Source organism: Augochlora pura, chromosome 2, assembly GCF_028453695.1.
Source record: "Augochlora pura isolate Apur16 chromosome 2, APUR_v2.2.1, whole genome shotgun sequence".
NCBI classification, from domain to species: domain Eukaryota; kingdom Metazoa; phylum Arthropoda; class Insecta; order Hymenoptera; family Halictidae; genus Augochlora; species Augochlora pura.
Genome location: NC_135773.1, coordinates 15,858,874 through 15,866,643, shown reverse-complemented (window position 1 = coordinate 15,866,643; position 7,770 = coordinate 15,858,874).

Here is a 7,770-nt window from a genome sequence, read left to right as displayed (position 1 = left end):
TCCTTATGCTCGATGAGATTTTTATAGTCTAATTGATATTAAATGATCTACAAGTACGAGCTATCGTCATTTATTTTTAATCAGAAAAAGCTCTGAAGAATTTTTAATCTAAATAATAAGGGCATGTTTAGATTATGCACCAGATGCTCCCGATGTATTAGGATATAACGATTAGATGTAGATATTTACTATAATTCTAGATGCTTCAAAGATAGACTTTAGTATATTTAAACAATTTTAGCAGACTTTCGAAGGTAACTTTGTGGACTAGACTATAATAAAATTACGCTCAACGAATTTTCTGAAACTTCTGACTATATAGTTTTCAATATTGATTCTGATTCGTTGATAGTTTAAGATAAAATATGCAGATAAAGTCGTTTTTTTGTAACATCATCTTCATGTTAAGTAAGTTGCATCATGTTCTTCCTCAATGTTCTTTCACTTCCACAAGATCATCCTGCATCAGGATAAATATTGCGACGTTCATCAGGGTTCCTCAATGAAGTCTTCAATGTCAGTTCGCCTACAACAATAAGTTTGCTCTGAGATAAATATTATGTATAATATATAATAAAATATTTCATCCACTTGGTCACCCACCATCACGATAAATATTCGACGCCCATCAGCGTTCTCCAAGCCCAACCTTGGACTGTTCTCGGCAAGGTCATCCCGCGTCTGAGTGAATATTGAACAGCGTTCGCAGTCGATCGGCACTGGAGAAGATCAAAGGGAAAGGTGACGGTGCGTGTGGGGGTTGCGAGAAGTTTCCTGTGTGTCGCAGCGGGGATTAATCCGGGCCATGGCGAAGAGGGTGTCGTGGCCGGATATATGGTGGTGTTCGCAGCGAGGCCCGGACGGCCAGGCTGAAACGCCATTATTCCCCCGGCACTTTATCTGCTCTTCGGAGAAACAAAAGTTCTTACGTGCCGCGGCGGTACCACGGCTATCGATCTCTTCGCCCTTTCGCGGCGGTCCCTCGCGGGGAATAATGCGCCGCAGAGATATACCTTGATCCGAAGATATCCACCGGTCACGATCCAGCGAGGAACTTTTATATCAAGGGTCAGGAGAAAGTTCCCCCGCTGCCTTTCCCGCTCTTCTCGTCGTTTTTCTTTCCTCTTCTGGCCTCCGGTTCCTTCGTCGCGCCCCTCTTCTCCTAGGGGTTACTCTTTTTCGGCGGGAACTTCGAAAAAGTTCCCGACACCGACGCCGACAAGTCCGTCGTCGGCAACCGGGCATCAAATATTCTATGAATTCAGAGTCGGCTTTGTGGCCGCGAGGTCGCACGGGATGCCCGGATATTTCTCTATTAAATTTTTACCAACACCTCCGCGGCCCCACCTGTCCTGCCACCTTCAAACGACTCTTAGGCAACCACCGCGAATGATATGTCGTTGTGTTACCTGCTGGAAATTTGTTTTTTAACGGTCCTTGTTGTAAGATGCATGAGATGCAGGGGTCAAATCGAGGCTTTTGCAAAATTTATTGTATAGACGTTGTTGTCGAACGAAGTACCTCGGGAAACAATGTCGAGTGAGATTCTTCATTATATTTGGACAATGATAAAACGTCGATTAAAATCATTATATCTTTATTCCAATGTCGAACGTAATTAATTGCTAGGATCGAAACCTGTATAGTTACAAATACTTTTCGTTAATAATTTTTGTGAAACAAATATAATATATAGTTAATTATATAATATATATAATATATTCCATTACAATTTTAATAAATCGATCTATAGAATATGTTTTATCTTAACATTAGAAAAAAATTACTGGTTCCTGATTTTTTCTTTTACAATATTTGATGCTGTCAAAATATTTAGACGTTTCCTGTGAATTTTTTCATTCAAGCGTACATTATAATAAATATCGAAAGAAATTTAAATAAATACAATCTTGTCACTGTTACAGAGCAATATACATAGTCACAAGGAAATGGTAGTCCTGGTGTTAATCAGATTTTCTAATTATTTTCTCTAATTAGAACAATAGCGAAAACAATTTTGCAACCTGAAATAAACATCTCCACATTGAAATGAAAAATTACATTAGATTCGCCAATTTTAGCGACCATTTGAATTCCCCACTGCACCGCACAGACAATGGTAAGCCAACAATAGATTTAAAAATGAATGCTGTAAATCCGCGACTCTAATTTGTTTGCTCAGCATCGCTCCGTTGTTCGAACGGAAACAAAAGTCTAGCGGACGTTTCTATTCGTCAGTTCGGGTGCAGAAAGAGGGCGAAATAATGGGAAGACAAATAAAACACCGTGAAGGGATGATCCTCCCAACAAACCGATTTGTTTCTCCATCGCCCCCGAAATGAGTATGCATTTCCGCGTCCGGTGCGCTGCGGTGCAGTTAGACGCGCGTGAAGTCCGCAGGGAGCGCGGACGCCTTCTCCTTGCTATCGCAACTTCTGCAGCATCATGTTCGAAAGTATCCTGAAGGACTCGGTTTCTACGACGGTGTTAGCTAATTTTACGCCGGTGTTTTCTTCCGTGATTCCGGGAACGTGGAAGATTAATTGGCTCTGCGGCGGCGCGGGCTGCCTAAAGGAAACTCCTCGAACCGTTCCAGCCCTAGGAAAACGCGGCGCCTGGCAAGATTAATTAGTTTCGAGAGCATGGCGGAACGTTTCTCCTTCGAACTCCGATGGAGAATATTGAATTCCGCGTCGCTGCTGCTGATGCTTTGCCTACTGCCCTCGCCATTTTCATTTGCAGCGTTGCACGATGGCTCAAAGTCACCCCTTGCAACTCATTTCATCATCGAAGAACGTAAGAGGAAACCGTGAGTGTTTCCTGTAACATGTAACACGATTTTTTTTTTACGTAAACCTACAATTAACCTAATATAATCTATTAAAAATGTAGAACAGTCACTTCGAAATCAAAATAAAATTCTGCTCTTTCGTTGTAGATATTTAGCTATTTTATTTCGAGTATTATTACAATAGCCACTAAAATAATTAATAAACTAAATAAATATCTAACTAAATAAGTATTTTGCGTTTAACGAAGACAACTTTTATTCTGCATTAATATTCGCAGTCCCCTAACGACGTTGCCTGAGAAAAATGACGTTTGATCGAAAACAACGATAATTGTTAATTCCATAACAATTGAATCACTGGAATCAATGCATAGAGGACGTCGAAAATCACCTTGCCAACGATGCTACCTCGCTATCGGTATAGAAAAACCATTGTGATTCGATTCGAAGCGAAGATCTGGCGAAGTCCAGGACTCGGTAGAGGGGGTGGGCCCTCAGGGATAGTTTTATTTGCACGAGGTCGTTTCTGACCAGCCGGGCGAGGCTTACGTGGAAGACTTTGAAGTTAGAAAGCTTCCCGAACGAGATTACGCGCTGGCAAGGAGCTTTTCGACACTTGTGCGGTTTTTTTCTTTGCTCGCAGCTATATTCCCGGTGGCCGGGTCTCCATCTTCCTGTTCCGTGCTCCTCTTTATGAGTCCTGGACGCCGGTGTTTCTTAACGATCGGCCCCTTCTCTCTCTCTCTCTCTCTCTCTCTCTCTCTCTCCCCCTTTCTCTTTCACTCTCTCTCTTTCTCTCTCCTCTCTTTCCTTTTTTTCTTCAGCTCTCTCTTTTTTTTCTTGTCCTCTTTCTTACTATTTTTCTTTGCCTTTTTTCTCTTGCTTTCTCTCTCTCTCTTTTCCTTTTTTCTCTTTCACACTCTCTCACACTTCTCTCTTTCTGTCGTTCTTCCTCACTCATCTTTTACTCTCTCTCTCTCTCTTTCTTACTCTCACTTTTTTCTATTTTTTCTTTCGTTCTCTCTCACATTTTTCTCTCCTTTTTCTCGTTCTCTCTTACACTCTCTCAAAATTCTCTCCTTCTCTCATTCCTCCCCATGCTTCTGTTTTTTTTCCTCTTGCTCTCTCTGACTTTTTTTTATTTTCTCTCTCGCTTTAAATCTCCCTTTTTCTCAAGGTTTTCTCGCACTCTCGTACTCTCTTCCTTCTCCGTCACGCTCTATGTTTCTTCGTTTCCTCGAAAATGTATGCCAGCGCGATGAATCAACGGGAGCAGACGGTGACTGACCTATTCGTTAATCACGTCAAAATGGTCATTCAACTGTAATCCATTGAGTGTATATCCGTGTGTCGTCGTCCAAATGTCACCGATCCAGGTCGCTGGACGTGACAAGACAACGAATATTATTAGTTTCATTGGTATGTAAAGCGGCTGCCGGGCGCCGCGCCGGGGCGGTCTAACGTTCGTGTTACCGCGCGGAAACGTGTGCAAGATTCATTGGTCGTACACATTGTGATTGTAGGTCTTCCAGCCGTGTTGAAACTTCTGTAAACTCTGTTCGATCGACTGAAATTAACTGGTCGCTCTTATGCTTTTTGTGGAGCATCTTGCCCAGTTAGACGGAAGATAAGTAAACTTTAGGATTTATTATTCTTGTCTGTGGTATGTGATTTTGTTCTCGCGTTCTTGTAGCGTCCGCGAAATTGTAAACTAAGTTAAACCGTGTTTGCAAGGTTATTTGTCGTTGGAACGAGAAAGATTTTTCTGATTGTTCCTGGTTGTTCGTTTTATACGGATTTTACAACGCCACTTTCATTTTTCATATAATGCAGTGTTAATTATGTAAACGAACATTGTGTGCATACTTCCTATTTACAATGTTGCATGTGCACTTTATTAAGATCTCTAAAGAAAATGTTAAATATATATAAAATATAATATATATATATATATATATATATATATATATATATAAATAGATACATATATTTTACGCTGATGCAGAACCGAGCCAGAAATAAAACATCACAACTAGTGAACCAAGTGTCACGGAAGAAACTTATTTATGTAACTGTAATAACTGTAAAATCGTGTGCTTTGTTTGATTTTCCAGTGGTACAGTTCCTCAGTAACGAACACTAAGATTTTTGTAACGAAATGATCTCACTACCTCAATTTTACCTCTCAGTGAAATCACCAAACAGTGAACTATACGCATTGTGATAAATTTCGAATTAAATCACTGTGTACATAAGACGACTATATATTATGTTCTGTAATATAAAGTGCATTTCACCCGTTCAATAAATAAATAAACAATAATAATAATACTAACAATAAAAATAATATAAATGAGTAGACGCAATTTAAAACAGTAGCAAGATTAAAATAATAGCATTGTAATCGTACAGAAAACATTGTAAAAATATTCTCAAGTGTAATATTTGCAGAAAATAAATATCAAGTATAACGAAGCATTGTCCGACGACGATAAGCAGTTAGCAACAATCATTTCCAACGCAGCCAGCATAGACTCTCGTGCGATAAAAGAAGGAGAAGCGTTTGGAAGATCCTCAGGATCAATGAAAAAATATCGAATCCGTTCGCGGATCATGATCCGGGGTTAAGTAAATGCAGTCACGCGGAATGCCGGATCCAGGGCCGATTCTGGACCACCGTGATGTCAGAGGTTTTCAAAGGACGGTTTTCTAGGAAGCTCTTTCACTGGAAGCCAGCTTTCCCGATTTCTCCTTCGGGAGGACTTACGGATTCTTTCGTCTCTCTCTCTCTCTCTCTCTCTCCCTCTCTCTTTTCCATTTTTTCTCACCACGTTTCTCGGCGTGTCTCCGCCTCTAGTTCTCTGTCTCCGATCCCGACAATTTTACCGTAATATCCGTCCCCGACGACGGAGGAGGAAGAGTAGAGCGACCTCTCATTATCGTTACCGACTAATTCACGAGTCCACGCGCTCCGGGTTTAGCGCAGATCTCCCACCCTCTCGGTCCTCCTTCTCTCATCGTCTTTCTCTTTCTCACCAAGATGATCCCGTGGCTTACTTCATCCCCGTTTTCGTGCGCAGCCTGGTTAAACGCCACCTACTTCCGGCCGAAGAAGGGACGACCGCGGTGATCGCGTGCACCGATAATTATTGGCCTCTAGTTTCCTGAAAAGCCACGACCGTTGATCTCCCGGCCACTCTCTGTTTTCCCAGGGCGACCGCCCGCGACGATCCAGCCCGATTCTTACGGAGAACCTCCTCGATCCGACCTTTCGAGGGGTTGTTCTCGGGCTACGGAAGTTGACAGCGTAGATGGAGAATGGTAGAGCGGGTTCGGATCGACCGCAGGATTTTATAACGCTTTTATTGAAAGGGAATCGGAGTCGAACATTCTCTGTCGAATTCTCCTGGGTACTTATCACTTGACAATGGATTTTATGGAATTATGATCAGACTAAACGAAGTGCAAAATTGTGAAGACATTAAAACGATACCGCTGGACGCGTTAATATCGTTATATCTTTCTTAAATTATTACGATTATTGGTAGATGGATGCATCTCGCTTTGAGATCTTACCATTAAATTACATAATTTTTATCTTGCATTGAAATCTGCAGTTTTTTAATTATATTGTTGCTGTAAAATTTTTATCAAATGTTCAACACTTTACCGACCATTAACATTTTTGTTATTACGGGATAATTGAATCTATTAAAGTTTTTATACATTCATAATAATAGCATGCAACAGTATTTATTTTATTTGTCATTTATTTATTTTATTCGTCACGAATAGTATCTAATATTTAAAAAATTATATAACAATATAAGAGGTTACAGTAGCTCCATGTTAAATTTTAATTTCTATTTTTATTCAGTCAGATTTCGCTGAAACTAACGATTTAGCATTACAGAACGTTACTATTTAGCGTTGTACAATACAGGAATCTAATGATTTAGCTTTAAATTTCACTGAAACCAGCGATTTAGCATTATGTAACAACATTATATAATACGAATTTTACTAATTAGCTTAATATAGCACAGGAATCTAATGATTCAATTTTAGATTGATTTTATTAACCGCGAATGTAATATGTAAAAAATTACAGTAGTACAACCTAACATTTTTATCAAAGCAACAGTTAACAAATTATTGATTGCCATAGTAGCCGATTCACAGGTTCGGGGTAGAAAGCCGATTTATAGGCTACCGGCCAGTAAAGTGTTAAAAAAGATAGGACGTAGAAGATTAGAAACCGCAAATGATGGACGCGCGTAGAGTCGCAGCGTATTAACTCGAACAAGGGATGAAAGAGCATGGCTCCCTTTCGTGACGAGGAAGTTGCTTCCGCGTTGTGCAGATAAGAAAAAAGTTGCTCAGCAGGAGGGCCGTGGAATACAGAAGTGGAGAGATATCTAATGTTGAAACTTTAAAACATAAAAGAGAGTACAGTTGGCCTGGGTCTGCCACCCCCGCACCTGACCGTTCCCCATTGCGACCGGTTCCTTAATTTCTCTACTTCTTCGTCCTTTATAAAAAAAGGTATGAGTTTTGTTAATAATCGTGGAACAACTATTCCACATTAAAATACACTTTCGCTATCTCAGTTTCACTTTGTTTTTCCACAAAATTTGAATATGTTGAATTATTTTTGGCAATTCTAGCTATGGAAGACAAAATTAATTATTCTCGTTCCCTTAAGATCAAACCTTTCAATTCTGACTGTATGGAACACAACATTAATCAATCTGGATCCTTTCGAACGAAATGTTCTATCCATAACATATAAAAGTGTTATAAAAGGTTCTTTCTTTCGAATCTACTTATTTATTTACTTAGAAATAGTTTCAACCCTTCGTGTTATAGAACACAGACACAAAATTATACCTTTAATCGTAAAAGATGATATATCTTTAATCGCCTTAGCAAGTCAAGAATAATGCCAAAATAATGTGCCTAATTATAATTATTTAATT